General features: G+C 40.8%; 1 long non-coding RNA gene across 1 annotated transcript in view; it reads right to left on the bottom strand.

The window, feature by feature from the left end:
- LOC308570422 overlaps positions 1-16,831 on the bottom strand; it is a 204,522-nt gene that overhangs the window by 14,441 nt on the left and 173,250 nt on the right. Inside the window, exons 4-6 of the long non-coding RNA XR_014001163.1 lie at positions 13,070-13,159; positions 2,772-2,842; positions 495-641 (exon numbers count right to left, since the gene is read on the bottom strand). This is a non-coding gene — a long non-coding RNA (uncharacterized lncRNA). The remainder of the gene's footprint in view (positions 1-494; positions 642-2,771; positions 2,843-13,069; positions 13,160-16,831) is intronic.

Raw genomic sequence — 16,831 nt, 5'->3', positions numbered from 1 at the left:
GTTGTTGAATGAGATTTGTGGTGCATCTGATAAAAAAAGTTTAAATAAAAACATTTTACCCTACCTTTTTGAAGGAAAATTGCCTTTTGTTCTAGGTGGCTTGATGGTTCAGGATTTGCCTGTCGTGTTAGCAATACAAAGTTGCTCCTGACTGATCAAGTGGGCTAGTTACTGGCTGATAGGGGTGATGCCTTATCTCTTATTGTTTGTTCAGCCATTATCACCCTTAGTTAAGCATGGCATGTTGCTAGCTGTTGCTCTATCTTTATGGCAGGCTGAAGCCAGCATCCTGTTTGAGCTGATGGCGTCTGTTTCAGGGATCAAATGTTACATCCAATTTCTTGTAGCCTTAAGAAATCTATGCATCTGTGATTAAACTCCTGTGTAGTTTATTTAGCAAGATCAGTTCAAATCTACAGCACCTAAATCACACAATTAAAACATACTTTATGACCGGGGGGGGGGGGGTTCTTTACCCTTTTTTTTTTACGTACCGAGAAGAGTCATTCCTGGGGAAGGGTCATAGTTCAGTTGTGACATCTCCAGTTAAAAGTCTTTCAGGTAGCAGAGCTGGGGAAGACATTTGCTGTCACTGTACTGGGCAATGTGGAACCAATGGCCTGACTTCATGCAAGATAGGTCTGGAAGAGAGAGAAACATTTTTTTTAATTTCATGCATTCGTGTATTCTTAAACCAGGACTGTTCTGTTGTCTAGCTGAGAATCTGGAATCCCAAGGATCGTAGCATACCTTGTACATGTAGTGGAGATCAGAGGAAAGTGATGTGGGATGTTTGGCTAAAAGCAGGTTGCAGCTACATGGACCAGGCTTCCTCAACCTACAATTCCCATCATCCCTGACCACTGGTCCTGCTAGCTAGGGATCATGGGAGTTGTAGGCCAAAAATATCTGGAGGGCCAAGGTTGAGGAAGCCTGACATGGACAGTCCTGGCCCAGATACCAGGGAATATGAGAGGGCGTGTAGAGGTGGCTATAGGTTCTTGACTTCTGCCCTTGACCATCACCTAGAATCATAGAATCATAGAGTTGGAATAGACCACAAGGGCCATCGAGTCCAACCCCCTGCCAAGCAGGAAACACATCAGAGCACTCCTGACATATGGTTGTCAAGCCTCTGCTTAAAGACCTCCAAAGAAGGAGACTCCACCACACTCCTTGGCAGCAAATTCCACTGTCAAACAGCTCTTACTGTCAGGAGGTTCTTCCTAATGTTTAGGTGGAATCTTCTTTCTTGTAGTTTGGATCCATTGCTCCGTGTCCGCTTCTCTGGAGCAGCAGAAAACAACCTTTCTCCCTCCTCTATGTGACATCCTTTTATATATTTGAACATGGCTATCATATCACCCCTTAACCTCCTCTTCTCCAGGCTAAACATGCCCAGCTCCCTTAGCCGTTCCTCATAAGGCATCGTTTCCAGGCCTTTGACCATTTTGGTTGCCCTCCTCTGGACACGTTCCAGTTTGTCAGTGCCCTTCTTGAACTGTGGTGCCCAGAACTGGACACAGTACTCCAGGTGAGGTCTGAGCAGAGCAGAATACAGTGGCACTATTACTTCCCTTGATCTAGATGCTATACTCCTATTGATGAGGCCCAGAATTGCATTGGCTTTTTTAGCTGCCGCGTCACACTGTTGGCTCATGTCAAGTTTGTGGTCAACCAAGACTCCTAGATCCTTTTCACATGTACTGCTCTCAAGCCAGGTGTCACCCATCTTGTATTTGTGCCTCTCATTTTTTTTTGCCCAAGTGCAATACTTTACATTTCTCCCTGTTAAAGTTCACCTGAGCAAGTGGCTTATCTCTTCTGGTTTCGTTACCCCCCTTTCCCAAAAATAAGTATTCCCAAGTTTTGCAAAAGTTCCATCTCTCACCTATTCTGCTTTTTACCTGTTCGAAATTCCCATTGGGGCTAGAAAGAGGCATGGATTGTTTGACTTTGATGCTAATCTGCACGGTTTCTGAGGAACTTCTATTGTGCCTTCCAATCACATCTCATCCCCTCTGGAATGTGTATCCGACAATCCTACTGCGGTTTGTGCTTCTTATGAGTGAAACCATTTGTGGGTGGTTGTGCCAGTGGGTAAAGCCCATGAATGAATGAATGCGTCAGTTGCCTTATAAACTTGCTTTAATTCTCTGCTGCAAAAGGTGGAATGGGTAAGAAAGGACTTGCTGAATTTGGTTTCCATAATCTTTCCAAGGGAACTTTATAGATTCAAAGACTGCAGTGCCAGACTAAGAGCACATCTACCCCTCTCACTGCAGTGCAATTATTTTAGCATTTCCAGAAAAACCCATAGTAATTATTCCTACTAGCCACATTAGGACAGATAAAAATCTCCTGTTAAAAAAATATGAAACATATGGTATGAAATATGAATTTTAGAAGTCTTTGTCTGCATTGTTGATTTCCCATGTGCTCATATTTTTTTTTCGTAAGTGTGGCCAAGAGATCACAGTGCAGCTATCTAGCGGTGTTTTATTAGGGTTCAATGTAAAAACAAGTGATTTAATTAGTTGTGGGATTGAAGCAAAACAAAGTTAAGTGATTTGACCTGATATCTTCTGGCAGCGTGTCTTGGCCACCATATCTTAACATCTGCTTTGGGTGAGAGAATAAAAGATATACAGAAAAATAAACATACTGGGAAGGTATGTCCAGACTTTACCAGTTATTAAATACCATTGTATTTCCCAGGTGATTGCAAGTTGTGGGAATCTGAAAACACTTTGTAATAAGCTAGTAATCACTTGCAGACTGAAACTTCCTTGAAGGGTGACTGCATCTCTTCCTATGAAATCCCTGCATTCAGATTTTGAATCTACAGTAAAAAGAAATTATTATAGTTTAAAAACAACTATCAGATATGTTATTTATGTAAAGCATTTATAAACTGCCCATCTAATCCGGATTCCACAACAATAGTATACATAATATTTTTTTGTTCAAAAATAAAAATTATAGAAAATAGCAGTATAAATTACTTTTATGGTTTAGGGTTAGTCAGTTAAAATGCCTGGGTAAATAAAAATGTCAAAAATGAGGGAATTTCAAATAGAAAATACGAACTGGTTATATTACCTAATTACCACAATATTACCTAATTTCAATAAGGTAAAGAAGGTAAAGATTATTAAAAATTTTCAAAATAAACAATTTAGCTTCATAGTGGTGATTAGGAAGAAACGTTTGCAGTTACATCTTAAGCGTCTACCAGGAAGTACAGTCATTAGCACAGAGCTGATACCATCCCATGGCCATCCATATTACAACAGTATGACCAGTGGGAATAGTGTTCTTGCTCCAAACTTCTGACCATAAGCTCTTGGTAGTCTCCTTTGCGTAAGAACCAGAGCTACATTCTGGGGTAGCTTCACTGAGTCAAGAGCCAAATGAAGTCTTGGTTCAGATGCAATGTGAAACATTATGCTAGCCATAGTTAAGAAACCACACCATAGTTTGAACTTTCCAACAAACATCAGCCAAACAATAGTTTAGGGCTGCTTGCCCGCTCTTGATTTCCATCTGCTCTGGTTTATAATTTCATTAAGTTCATTCACCTCTGCTTGGTGCAGAAGGCTCCTGCAGTGGAGCAGCAGCCATAACTGTGGTTGTCAATTGACTGAATTTAGCACAAACAGTGATTTGCAAACTTGCAAGCTTCAAACTGGGGTTTAAGATTTGAAGTTTATGGTTCAGTGTTCAAATAAACCATAATTTTGCTCAGCGTTAAGAACTGGATCCAGCCTGGGGGCTAGATCCTTACTTCCCTCACCCATTGCAGGCCAACTTCGACATTTAGGTGGGGCCACCTTACTGCCAATCACTTGACATCATTACAACTTCAGGCAACAATTTCAAAGGGATTTGCTCTCAGCATCTATCACCTGGTGCCAGGTGTGGGACAAGTGGGTGTGGCCTCATGGGCCAAATGTGGAAGACTGCCAGGTCTAATTAGGTCCCATAGGCTGAAGGCTTCCTACGAATGGTTTAGCTAACTAAAGAATGGATTTGCATTGCACCTGAACCTAGTGTTCTTTGGGGGAAGGGATTCTAATAATTCTGATGAAATGGACCGTTTCAAAACGTATTGCTGTGTCAACCCTTAATCCACAAAATAATCTAAAGTACAGTGGTACCTCAGGTTACAGACGCTTCAGGTTACAGAATCTGCTAACCCAGAAATAGTACCTTGGGTTAAGAACTTTGCTTCAGGATGAGAACAGAAATTGTGCCGCGATGGGGCAGCGGGAGGCCCCATTAGCTAAAGTGGTACCTCAAGTTAAGAACAGTTTCAGGTTAAGAAGAGACCTCCAGAATGAATTAAGTTCTTAACCACTGTAGTTCTGCTGTGGAGTTAAGGAAGAGCTAGCCCTATAAACTGACTGGATAGGATATAGAACCATATCTACGTGGCCCAGAGTATTAGCATTGTATGTGTAAGAATGTTTTGCTGTTAACCCTTCTGCTAGCAAGCACCTTCAGAAGTAGCTCTTCAAATCATGCTAATTCAATTAAATTAAGAAGGAATAATCTAATAATTAAAGGATAAAGTGACTGCAATATATTTCAAGCACAGATGAAATCAATTGCTAGAGACACAAAGGGTGTTAACTATTTTCTTTCCCGAGGACTTCCGGTCGGTGCCAGCGCTTAATGGCGGTCCTAGCTCCGAGCTCCGGAGAAGGACTGCTTCGCAAGTTCGGGTCTTACCCGCTACGGCAAGCGGGGGACCCCTAAAATCCCAGGCGCTGAAGCCTGAGAACAAGGAGACTCGGTGGGCACCTTCGCGCCCCCCGGTACCGTGAAAGAGCCTTTTTAAAGGCTACGGATCGACATCGGGAGTGAGCGCGGTGCTGAGAGTCGCTACCCAGCCTGCGAAGTGAAGCCGCGTCGCCATAAGCGGAGAGCGCCGATTCCTTCCTGAAAAGAAATTCGGACTGATTCCCCGTGAGTAAGAACTGAAAAATAACCGGGACTCTTTCATTTTTAAAAAATTGGGCTAAAAACGGGGGAGATTTAAACAAAGGAAGTCTGCCTCCCCCCGACTGCATGAAAGCGAAAGCAACGGAACTTTAAACCTGCATCCGTTTAAATCTGTCCTTTGATCAGCTAAACCGGACATTTAAACCTTTGATCTCCCCTCTAGCAAGCAGGGCAGAGGGGAGGCGAATCTGACCATTAACTGCATGACTTATTTGGAGGAAAAAAAACATCTGCTGTCTCATCTGTTTGAATGTATGAAACGGTCTGCCTTCTTAGTACACTGAACTGACTTTTCCCTGTGAAGTGATACTTTGATACAAAGTTTCTACACTGCCTGACTATTGTATATCACAAGAAGAAACAGTATAAATTGGGCAACTGTGGCAATTTGAAGTTATAAGTATTTAGTAACATTGGCTTGGACTGTGTTATTTCCCTTTTTCTCACTTTTTGGACTGTCTCCTTTGCTTTGGTACTTGGAAATTTTGCTCTATGGCCATTTTGATTTGCTCCCTCTAGAGGAAAAGTTCGGCACGGCTTAAGACAGTGGAATTTTCCAAGGGAGAACAAATCCCGTGGGAATTGACCTTGACATGAGTGGCCCACAAGAAGAGATAGTCACAAGAGCCAAGATCAAGCAACAACAGCAACAACAACAGCTGCAGCTGCAACAGGCAAAGAAAAGAGGTTCAATCTCAGGCGCAACAGCCGGATCAGCAGGAACAACAGGTCAAGATAAAGGAGCAGCCGTCTCTATGGAAGCTGTGACAGAGGCCTTGCTCAAGATAAACCAAACCCTGGAGTCTTTGACAAAACAGACTTCAGAGAACACACAAAAATTAACAGAAATATCAACAAGATTAAATCAGAATACAGAATCTATAAATAGATTGGTAGAGGAGAACGCCACCACGCGCCAAATTGCCGAGGAGGCCAAAGCCACTGCCGGAGAGACACAGGAGAAGCTAGAGCCCCTTGCCAAGAAGGTATATGAGCATGATGCAACATTGGCCTTGTGGGAGTTACAGAGGAAAGAGAGAAATTTAAAATTAAGACTGATTCCGGAGAACGAAAGAGACAGCCTTGTGGAATACTTGACACGGGAGTTTGCGGATTGTTGGGACCTTGAGGAAGACGAATTTAAAATCACGACTGCCTTCAGATTGGGTAAAAAGCAAGATAGAAAGACACCGAGAGACTGTTTGATTACACTCAGATCCAAGGAGGAAAGAGACAAAATATTAGGATTACACTTCGAAAAGGCCCTGCAAATTGGAAATTCAGCTGTACAGATCTTTAAAGACATCCCAAAATACATTTTGGACTTAAGAAACTTTTACAAGGACTTGGTTCTCTTGCTAAAGAAGAACACTATTCGCTTTAGGTGGGAGTTCCCACAAGGACTGTCATTTGACTACAAGGCAAAGAAAGTGAAAATAAAGACAATTCAAGACAAAGACAAATTTTTGGCAAGATACCAGGAGGATTTACAGAAGGGGACTGTGGACGTACTTGCAGAACAGAGGAGAGCATTGGACATCTTGAATCTCTTGCCTGGACAAAAATCATTACCATCAGAAGAAGAGCAACAACTTGGAGCTGTTGGAGGAGTCTTAAGAAAATAACAAGATGGCTCTGCAATTCCTTAGTTGGAATTGTAATGGGCTCAATGGGCCTTTGAAGAGAAGACAAGTATTTCATATATTGAATAAAGAACAATTGGACTTGATATGCTTACAAGAAACTCACATAACCAGAGCCCATAGGAGATTACTTTCAAATAAAAGGCTAGGACAAGAATTTATTTCATCAGATAAAGTTAAGAAGAGAGGAGTTGTAATATATGTGAAGGAGAAATGGGCTCCAAAAATGATATTCAAAGATGAACAAGGGAGATATCTGGCTGTGGAGATACAAGTACATGGAGAAAAATTCTTAGTCGTTGGAATTTATGCACCAAATGAAGGCAAATCTGACTTCTTTAAGAGACTTCATGAAACCTTGACGGACTATTTGGATTATAATATGATAATCATGGGAGACATGAATGGCGTGGTCTCCACTAATATGGACAAGGCACAAAGACTAACAGTCACCAAAGAAGGGAGACTCCCTAAGACTTTTTTCGAAATGACAGAAAATATGGACTTGATAGACATTTGGAGAACAAGGAACCCTCTGGAGAGAGAGGGAACCTTTTTCTCCCAAGCAATGATGACCTGGACCAGAATTGACCAAATTTGGGTTACTAGTGGACTGGCTCCAAAGATTAAGAAAGTGGAAATCTGCCCAAAAACTTGCTCCGACCATAACGCCGTGAAGATGGAGATGAAACCTACAATATCTGGTCAATTTAGATGGAGAATGAATGACACCCTCTTTCGAGATAAGGAGATTCTCACGAAGGCCCAAAAGACCCTAAAAGACTATTTTGAAATAAATTTGAGGACCGACGTGGAGAAAAGAGTGATCTGGGATGCAAGTAAAGCGGTTATGAGAGGATTTTTGATTCAACAAAATTCAATAAAGAGGAAAAAACAAAATGAGAAAAAAGAGAAGATCTTGGAAATGATAAAGGAAGGAGAGAGGAAATTAAGAACAAAACCAAAGTCTCAGGACATTTTAAGAGAGATCAAGTTATATCAAACCCAATATATGGAATTGATGAACCAAGAGATTGAATGGAAGATAAAGCAAATGAAGCAAAAAACTTTTGAATCAGCAAATAAATGTGGTAAACTTTTGGCATGGCAATTGAAGAAAAGACAGAAACTAAATACAGTTACAAGTTTAGAGGTGGATGGAAAGAACATATCTAAACCCAATGAAATTAGAAATTGCTTTTTAAGTTATTTCAAAAAACTCTATACTCAAGGCCCGCAAAATGAAGAAGATATAGACAAATTCCTTGGAAGATATGGATTACAAAACATCTCTCAGCAAAGTAAGATGGACTTGAACCAGAGAATCTCAGAACAAGAGATAGAGGTTGCCATTCAGAATATGCAACTGGGCAAATCTCCGGGACCAGATGGATTGACTTCTAGATACTACAAATCGCTGAAGGAATGGTTGATTCAACCATTAAGAGAAGTTTGTAATGAGATCCTTGAAGGAAAAAGGGCACCTGAATCGTGGAAAGAGGCATATATTTCACTCATACCAAAGTCAGAGACTGAAAAGACCCAACTCAAGAACTACCGCCCAATATCATTGCTCAACGTGGATTACAAAATTTTTGCAGACATTTTGGCAAAAAGACTCAAAAGAGTTTTGATGGAGATGATTCATAAGGACCAAGCAGGCTTTCTCCCTAAAAGACACCTGGCGGACAATGTAAGGAATGTTATAGACATTCTGGAAAAGCTAGAGGTGAATATAAACACTAAAGCAGTATTGATATTTGTGGATGCGGAGAAAGCCTTTGACAATATTTCTTGGAGTTTTATGAAGAAGAATCTGCATAGGATGGGGGTAGGCCGGGGTTTTGAGAATGGTATGGCTGCAATATACTCTGAACAAAAGGCCAAACTGATTGTAAATAATGTGGTGACTGAGGAGCTTAAGATAGAAAAAGGAACACGACAGGGGTGCCCGATTTCCCCATTACTCTTTATTACAGTTCTGGAGGTCTTGCTGAATATGATAAGAAATGACCAGCAGGTTAAAGGTGTGCAGGTCGGAGCTAAACATTACAAGTTAAGAGCGTTCGCAGATGACTTAGTATTGACTTTACAAGAGCCAAACACTAGTACGAAAAAGGTATTAGAAATAATACAACAGTTTGGCCAGGTAGCTGGATTTAAGTTGAACAAGCTAAAAACCAAAGTTTTAGGGAAAAACCTAACAGACATGGAAAAGGAGAAATTTCAAGAGGAAACAGGTTTGACTGTGGTCAAAAAGGTCAAATATCTAGGGGTTTATCTAACATCCAAGAATCAGAATTTGTATAAGGACAACTATGAGAAATGTTGGTCAGAAATTAAAAAAGACTTAGAAATATGGTCAAATTTGAAACTGTCAATGTTAGGCCGAATTGCAGTAATTAAAATGAATGTATTGCCTAGAATGCTATTTTTGTTTCAGACCTTGCAGATTATTGACAAGATGGAATGTTTTAAGAGGTGGCACAAAGATATTTCGAAATTTGTCTGGCAGGGCAAAAAGCCCCGAATTAAATTTAAAATACTGACAGATGCTAAAGAAAGAGGGGGTTTTGCCCTGCCGGACCTAAAATTGTATTATGAGGCAGCAGCTTTTTGCTGGCTCAAAGAATGGATGCTCCTCGAGAATACAGACATTTTGGATCTGGAAGGTTTCAATAACGCTTTTGGATGGCATGCATATCTTTGGTATGATAAAGTTAACAGTGCCTTTAAAAATCATATTGTCAGAAAAGCATTGTTTAATGTTTGGATAAGATATAAAGATCTATTGGAAAATAAAACCCCTAGATGGGTGTCACCAGTGGAGGCTAATGCTGTGAAAAAACTCAATATGGAGGTCGGATGGCCGAAGTATTGGGAAATCTTAGAACAAGATGGAGATAAGTTCAAATTACAAAGCCAGGAGAAATTGAAACATAAAGTGGAAAATTGGTTTCAATACCGTCAAATAATGGAATTTTTTAAACAGGACAGGAAAGTCGGCTTCCAGGTGGAAAAATCAAAATTAGAAACCGAATTGTTAGAACCTACCACTAAGAATTTATCTAGAATGTATAACTTGTTGCTGAAGTGGAATACACAGGAGGAAACAGTCAAATCAGCCATGATTAAGTGGGCACAGGATGTTGGTCATAACATTATGTCAGATGACTGGGAATGGTTATGGAACACCGGTATCAAATTTACGGCATGTAATGCCTTAAAGGAAAACATTATGAAAATGGTATACAGGTGGTACATGACCCCAGTCAAGCTGGCAAAAACTTATCACTTGCCCGATAACAAATGTTGGAAATGCAAAGAGACTGAAGGTACCTTCTACCACCTTTGGTGGACATGCCCGAAGATTAAGGCTTTCTGGGAAATGATCTATAATGAAATGAAAAAGGTACTTAAATGTACTTTTCCTAAAAAACCAGAGGCCTTTCTCTTGGGCATTGTCGGCCAATTGGTGTCAAAGAAGGACAGAGCTTTTTTCATGTACGCTACAACAGCAGCAAGAATACTCATCGCAAAGTATTGGAAGACACAAGATCTACCCACTCTGGAAGAATGGCAGATGAAAGTGATGGACTATATGACATTGGCAGAGATGACAGGCAGAATCCGTGATCAAGGAAAAGAGACAGCGGAAGAAGAATGGAGAAAATTCAAAAGATATCTTAAGGACTATTATAAACTTAATGAATGTTAGAGTGTTTTGGTTCTTAGGAACAAAGGGATACAGTGACATAAGGTTAGAATATAGAGATGACTAAGATGATTAAGGTTGGAAAGTAACAATTGGGAGTTGCTACAAAATTATGGACATTGGGATGCAGAAAGGGGGGGTATGGGGAAGTCTTAGAAAAGAGGTTTATGAAAATATGTTATGAAATTATACGTGTATGTTTGTTTTCTTAAGTGTTTGTTTGTTTTTTAAAAAATTTCGTAAAACCAATAAAAATTTTATAAAAAAAAAAAATAACTATTTTCTTTCCCTGAACATTAATTGGGGTGGAGACAGTTGGAATCCATAAATAATCTAAAGCAATCAGTTTTTCATAGACATATTATAAAGCTGGAGATTCTCCATTGCTGCCTCAGCTGAGGGTTTTTCTATATTTACTTTTTTTTGTTTTTTGCCTTGCTTTGTTGTGAACCACTATTGAGTGTATAGTGTATGCAGAATGTGCTGGGTGTACAAATAAAATGTAGAAAAGAAATGTACACATAAAGTGTAGAGAAGAAACTTAGCAAACAGTACTTTTGCTTCCATGCTCATCTCCATTCTACCACTGCTAAAAGAACCGTTGAAAGTGATCCTACCATTTGCAGGGCTCATACTTGGTACTTTTTTTTTTTTTTTTTTTTTGAGGATGGAATAGTTAGGCACTGCTACAAAAGGCACAAACTGTAGGGTAGCAATGGGAATCCCATCCTATTCTTCTCTCACTGCTGCCAGCAGCCACTTACGTGCCACTCAGGGCAAAGGGTGCAAGATTCCCACTGGCTTACAGTGGTCTCTCCAGGATTAGGGAAGCAGCCAGCTGTATTTCAAGTCTCCAGCTTGGCAAATTCAGCCCATCTCTTCCCCTACTTTCCTAGATACTTTAACAACCACTAGTGTAGCCCAAACAATTTATGATTATGATGATGATCTGTTTATTTTTCACATTTCTATCCCATCTTTCCTCCAAAAAGCTCAAGGTGATATGCATTGTTCTTTTCTTCCTATTTTTATATTCACAACAGCCCTGTGAGGTGAGTTGGGCTGAGACACTGACTGGTCCAAGGTCACCCGGCTAAATGGTACGCACCATGCTGAGCTCCTTAAAGAAAATGTGGGATATGAATGCAACAAACAAATTAAAAAAAAAAACATTGTCAACCTCCAAACCATTAGTTGCAAGAGATTATCAGAGTCATCTCTTAAGGATGAATTTGGGAAGAAAAAACTGCACCAAGTAATTACAAGTTGACTAAAGAGAATTGCTACCACTATAGTTATCACAAGAGGATAGCTGCATATTATTAAAAGTCAGTAGAGTGAGAATGAACCACTAGAATATATAGGCACTTAATGGATCAACAGGAAACAGGTTTGAGGATGCATTATCAGGAGGTGAAAAATGCATTATGGAAAGATGCAGTTGAATTGTGGGAATTATACTTCACTGCAGGCAGCTGACGGTTATTGGCTGAGAGTGTTTACCAGCAGTGGAATCTTGGATTTCTTGAACAATTAAGTACATGTACATTGGGGAGAGGCTGTTGCTGGCTGGCTACAAGGTCAAGGTGGCAACTGTGATAGCCAAGAGCATTACACAGTGGAATATGCTGCATTTGCCTTATGTTGCATGTTTAATAAGAAGAATAAGAAGAATTTTATTATTTATACCCTGCCCATCTGACTGGGTTTCTGTTTTATGTGTGGCAACATTCCTTTTATCTTCCTCCTCTTCATCTTGTTGTCCTTGACTGCCATTTTTATTATTTTATTATTTAGCACTCCTTACTTGGATGGATTGAGGTAGAGAGGCCACAATGGGAGGGAAGAGTTGTAGAACTCCAGAGGGATTTGGTTATACTGCTGCTTTCAGAGAGTAAAGGTAGAGGTTAGATTCATAAATGCAAACTTTTAGGAGCTCCTTTGGACTTTATTAGAGTACAGATTTCACAGCAGTCTGCCTGCTTTACATGTGTTCTGATTGTAACGTGTTCATGAAGTCCAAATTCAGCAGGGGCTATTGTGTGGATGAATCATTCAGTAAATGTCAGCTGGTCATCAGATGAGTACTAAGTGGTAACTGACACACTCATCTGGCAATCAGTAGGTGTGTCAAAATGCGTGGAACATTCCAAGGGAGGGCCAAAAGGGAACAGTAATGAGAGTGTGTCTAAAATAGAGTGGTCTCACATCCTGCCCCTCCCTAATTATTTGCACATGCCTCCCTGGCTAAATGAGTTCTGATTGCGGATGGCCCTGTGTGAAGCACAGGAGTGGATCTGGTACCGGTTTAGAAGTTCCTGAACCAGACTTTTTTTTTTGTCCCACTGGGTTGCCTAGAAAAAAAACTGGAAAGGGGAAAGAGGTGTGAAGGAAGAGGAACACCGGATCTGCCTCCTGCCAGCCTCGCAGAGCTGTGGGTGTCCACAGCAAGTTCTTTTCCAGAGGCAACAGCTGGTACCCAGATTCTACCACAATGTCTCCAAGAACGCCCACCACTGTGTGACATTTTCCTTTTGCGTAGGACAGGCCATGGTTTGAAGCTAATTACAGCTTCAGGCACACTCTCAGCTGAAGGACAGGGCCTTTTTAAAGCTCTCCCACAAAGGCCATTTGGCTAAGAGAACAGCAGGGTTTGATCTATTGCAGTTTCATCTCTCTCTTAGCTGATTCCTACCCTCCTTACCTTGCTTCCGTTGTTGTGGCCTCTCACCAGAAATTCACTCTCTGAACTTTTGTCCGCACCCAACTCACTCTTCTACGCAGTGGGTCGATTCTACTAAAACACACACAAATATGATTGTTAATTTATGCATGCATCAAGGCAACAGGATTTTACAGATTAACACAGTAGGAGGGGGAGGAAATGGGTTTCTGCTCTGATGTACTTTCAATTTCATTTATAGTAAGATCTCTTTTCACCCAAACCCTTAGTATTTACATGCCCAAAACTTAAGTATTGCACACCTCATTCTAGAAACAGCAACAAAGCCATACCCTAAGGCCTATAAAATAAGGACTGGCTGTGTGTCTGCCATATGTCTATTTTAGCATTAGATATCTGATGATGATTCATGGTGATGTGCAAGTAATCACATGATACTGTGTCGTACAGATGAACATGAGCCACCCTGCCAACATACTTTCATCCCATGATGCTTTTCTCCTTTCTCCCAGGTTTCTGCTTTGTTTTCTATATATTACAACTGCAAGAAATAAATATACAGCAGAGCAGCATATGGCTGGGAGGCAGAAGGTAACTTCACAAATACACGGCTTATAAAGCCTTAAGTATGAGAAGATTCTCTACCACAGCGGGTGTTATGCTTGCAATTACAAAGAGGTTGGGATCCTTGCGTCCTCTGCTCTCTGTATTTCTAGGGTTCTTTTCTAACCTGCTCACTTTTCTCCCTCTCTTGCCAGAAAGGAAAGGAAACACGTGACATGGCATTTGCTGGCCATACACAAACTCTTGGTGCATTTTGTTCTTGAATATGAAGTGTTTAACTAAAACGTACTAAACAATATTCATATTATTATTATTATACCCTATACCCGGAGGTATAGCAAAACAATGCAGCCTATTTGTAGACTGACACATTGCGATACAACATAAAAGGTAAAGGTAAAGGACCCCTGACAGTTAAGTCCAGTCGCGAACAACTTGGGGTTGCGGCGCTCATCTCACTTTACTGGCTGAGGGAGCTGACGTTTGTCCAGTTTTTCTGGGTCATGTGGCCAGCACCAGAGCAGCACATGGAAACGCCGTTTACCTTCCCGCCGGAGCAATACCTATTTATCTACTTGCACTTTGACGTGCTTTCGAACTGCTAGGCTGGCAGGAGCTGGGACCGAGTAACGGGAGCTCACCCCGTCACGGGGACTGCCGACCTTCTGATCGGCAAGCCCAAGAGGCTCAGTGGTTTAGACCACAGCACCACCTGCTTCCCGCTATACCACATACATTTGGCTTAATCAAAATCCAGGCTCGGAACTGGAATACGTAAAGTAATACTGAGCATGTGCAGTTACTATTTCTCGTCTCTGAGTAAGTGCAGCCTGCCCATATACGTGATTGCTACATTTCGTTTTTGCTTTCATGACTTTGTGCTATTTCTATTAATAAACTGTGAGCTGTAACGAGATATAAATCTAATTGTTGCATGCCATCAGCCTACAAGTTAGATGAAAGGATGCTTGTGATTTGTTGTCATGTGTAGACGCTACGCATGTGTAGAGATGAATCTCCTCTCCTTCCCCACATCTGTGGTAGCACATTGAATGAATGAATGAATTTATTTTATTCGGTCACAGACCAGCATAAGCAAAACATCTAAATAGATAACAGTGTGAATCTAAGCGAAAAATTGTTAAATACTGTAAATGGGAGCAAAAACCAACCATAGATTAAAACATATACATACAATACTTGATTAAGCATAAATAATGGGTGAATAAAAACTAATAAGAAGAATTTAAAAAGACCAGTTAAAACAGCTATATGGGGTGGGGCTTCAATGATACAGATACAATATGGGCCTTCATTTTAGAACTATGGAATCACATTAACGTGGGGCCTGCAGAGGACCAGATCTCAGGACTAGAGTCTGCAGTGGGTAGAGATTAAGTTTCCTGCTTGGCAGGGGGTTGGACTCGATGGCCCTTGTGGTCTATTCCAACTCTATGATTCTATAAGGAAGACCATCCAAGGAAACCTCTTTGCACCAATAGACCTGAGCAGGTCGTGTGATGTTCCCAGTCTCCTATAAAACCTCCTGAAAAGGTTTGCTCTCTGGTCTGAGCAACATGTAGATATATTCTTGCTGGCTATAGGATGGCCTTCAATTTTCTGTTCACCTTGCTCCCATTTTTGAACAGCTTGTCACGTGCCAAGTGGTTGTTAGTCTTGACCCATAGAGTTTGAAGGAGATACTGCAAGCACTTAATATGTGATATCTATTATTTATTAACTGCATCAGGGTGTTGCCGAAGTTTTTGTGTGCCACTGTAATACTCAGGAGCATGGCAGGGCTCCATTCAGTGCTTGATTCTGTGCATTATAGTGTGTGACCTTTTCAACATATAAACTTTTGTTTTTGGCAATACCATTACAAACATCTGGCCTAAATAATGTGTGTATGTATGCAAGGAATTAAGAAGGGATGATCTTAATGAAGCAACTCATCCAGCACCAAGCGAATTATGTTCCTAAGAGCTCCATTAAAAATTGAGACAGGAAGGATCAAGGTAATGGCTCAACATCCGCTAAGTACCTCTTGCACATACTTTAAAATGTCAAGTGAAATCAAAACGGGTGGAAGGCACTTGTGAACCCTGCATGTGGTCTTCAGCAGCCAGGAAGATTGATTTGTAAGGTCACATATTCTCAGTGAGATTTTGGGCAGTTTAGACACATGAAAATTGATTGGTTTAAAATAATCCTCTCCACCAATTTGAGTTTGTAGACTGCTGTTAGTAACTCTTTTCCTCTGCATTGCAGGGTCAGAATCTCTGGCTGGGTCTTGCTTTTGTGTTATCAGTTTTTACCTCACTCTGTGATCTCCCCAAAGCCATTTCCCTTCCTTTGGCATGTTCTCCACCACTCACCAAATGGCTGCTGGCAGCAGTGTCTTCGTAGAAATTGGGAAAATCCAGTCATATGGCAACCCTACCTACATTTCTGGGCAAATCTAAAAAAAAGCTCAACAACTTTTCTGTCTGGATTTCCACTATTTGAAATATGGCAACCTTACACTAGGATAGGTCGTGACAGTGGTTGGCATCTAATGGACTAGACTAGTTCTGTAGCCTGACCATGACTACAGACTAATTGATCTGAAGGCAATCCAAGTATTCGGAAATTTCAATCTAGATTAATATATGCTCATGTTTGTGTTTATATTAGCCTGAGAATTAGGGCTGTTTCACACAACATGCCTACATAATCATTACATGAAAACCACATCAATTCTAATGTGTGTCAATCTCTCACATGGGTTCTTCATTGTAAGAAGCTGCCTGTAAGATTCCCACATGCAAATGCCACCTGTGTAGGAACTCTGTGAAATAACTTTGAATGGGGAAAATGATGTTGCCAGAAGATGAATGTAAGGGTTGGATAAAAGGACTTTCCACTGTAACTTTTTGCTACAAACCCAACAGGGGCTTTAAGATTAAGAGTTCCTGGAGGAAATGACTAGGTAGGAACTAGGTGAGCTCAGTTCTATTAAAGTCTTTTATTGGTCCCAACAACGTCAAATTTTCAAAGAGCCTGCTAATTTTTGTATGTCTAAGGACTGTTTCATATCACCATTTGACACAGTGATGCTACCACAAGTTGGCTTTTTTAAATGTGGTGGCCAGGATCTCAGTTGGCCTATTACCTTCCTTTTCTGCACTGCTGACTAGTGGGAGGCCAGAATTTACACCCTACATGAACACATCCAGT

Source organism: Podarcis bocagei (assembly GCF_964188305.1).
Source record: "Podarcis bocagei genome assembly, chromosome: 12".
Lineage (NCBI taxonomy): Eukaryota > Metazoa > Chordata > Lepidosauria > Squamata > Lacertidae > Podarcis > Podarcis bocagei.
The sequence above is the reverse complement of the archived record's forward strand: the minus strand, read 5'-3'. Positions and strand labels throughout refer to the sequence as shown.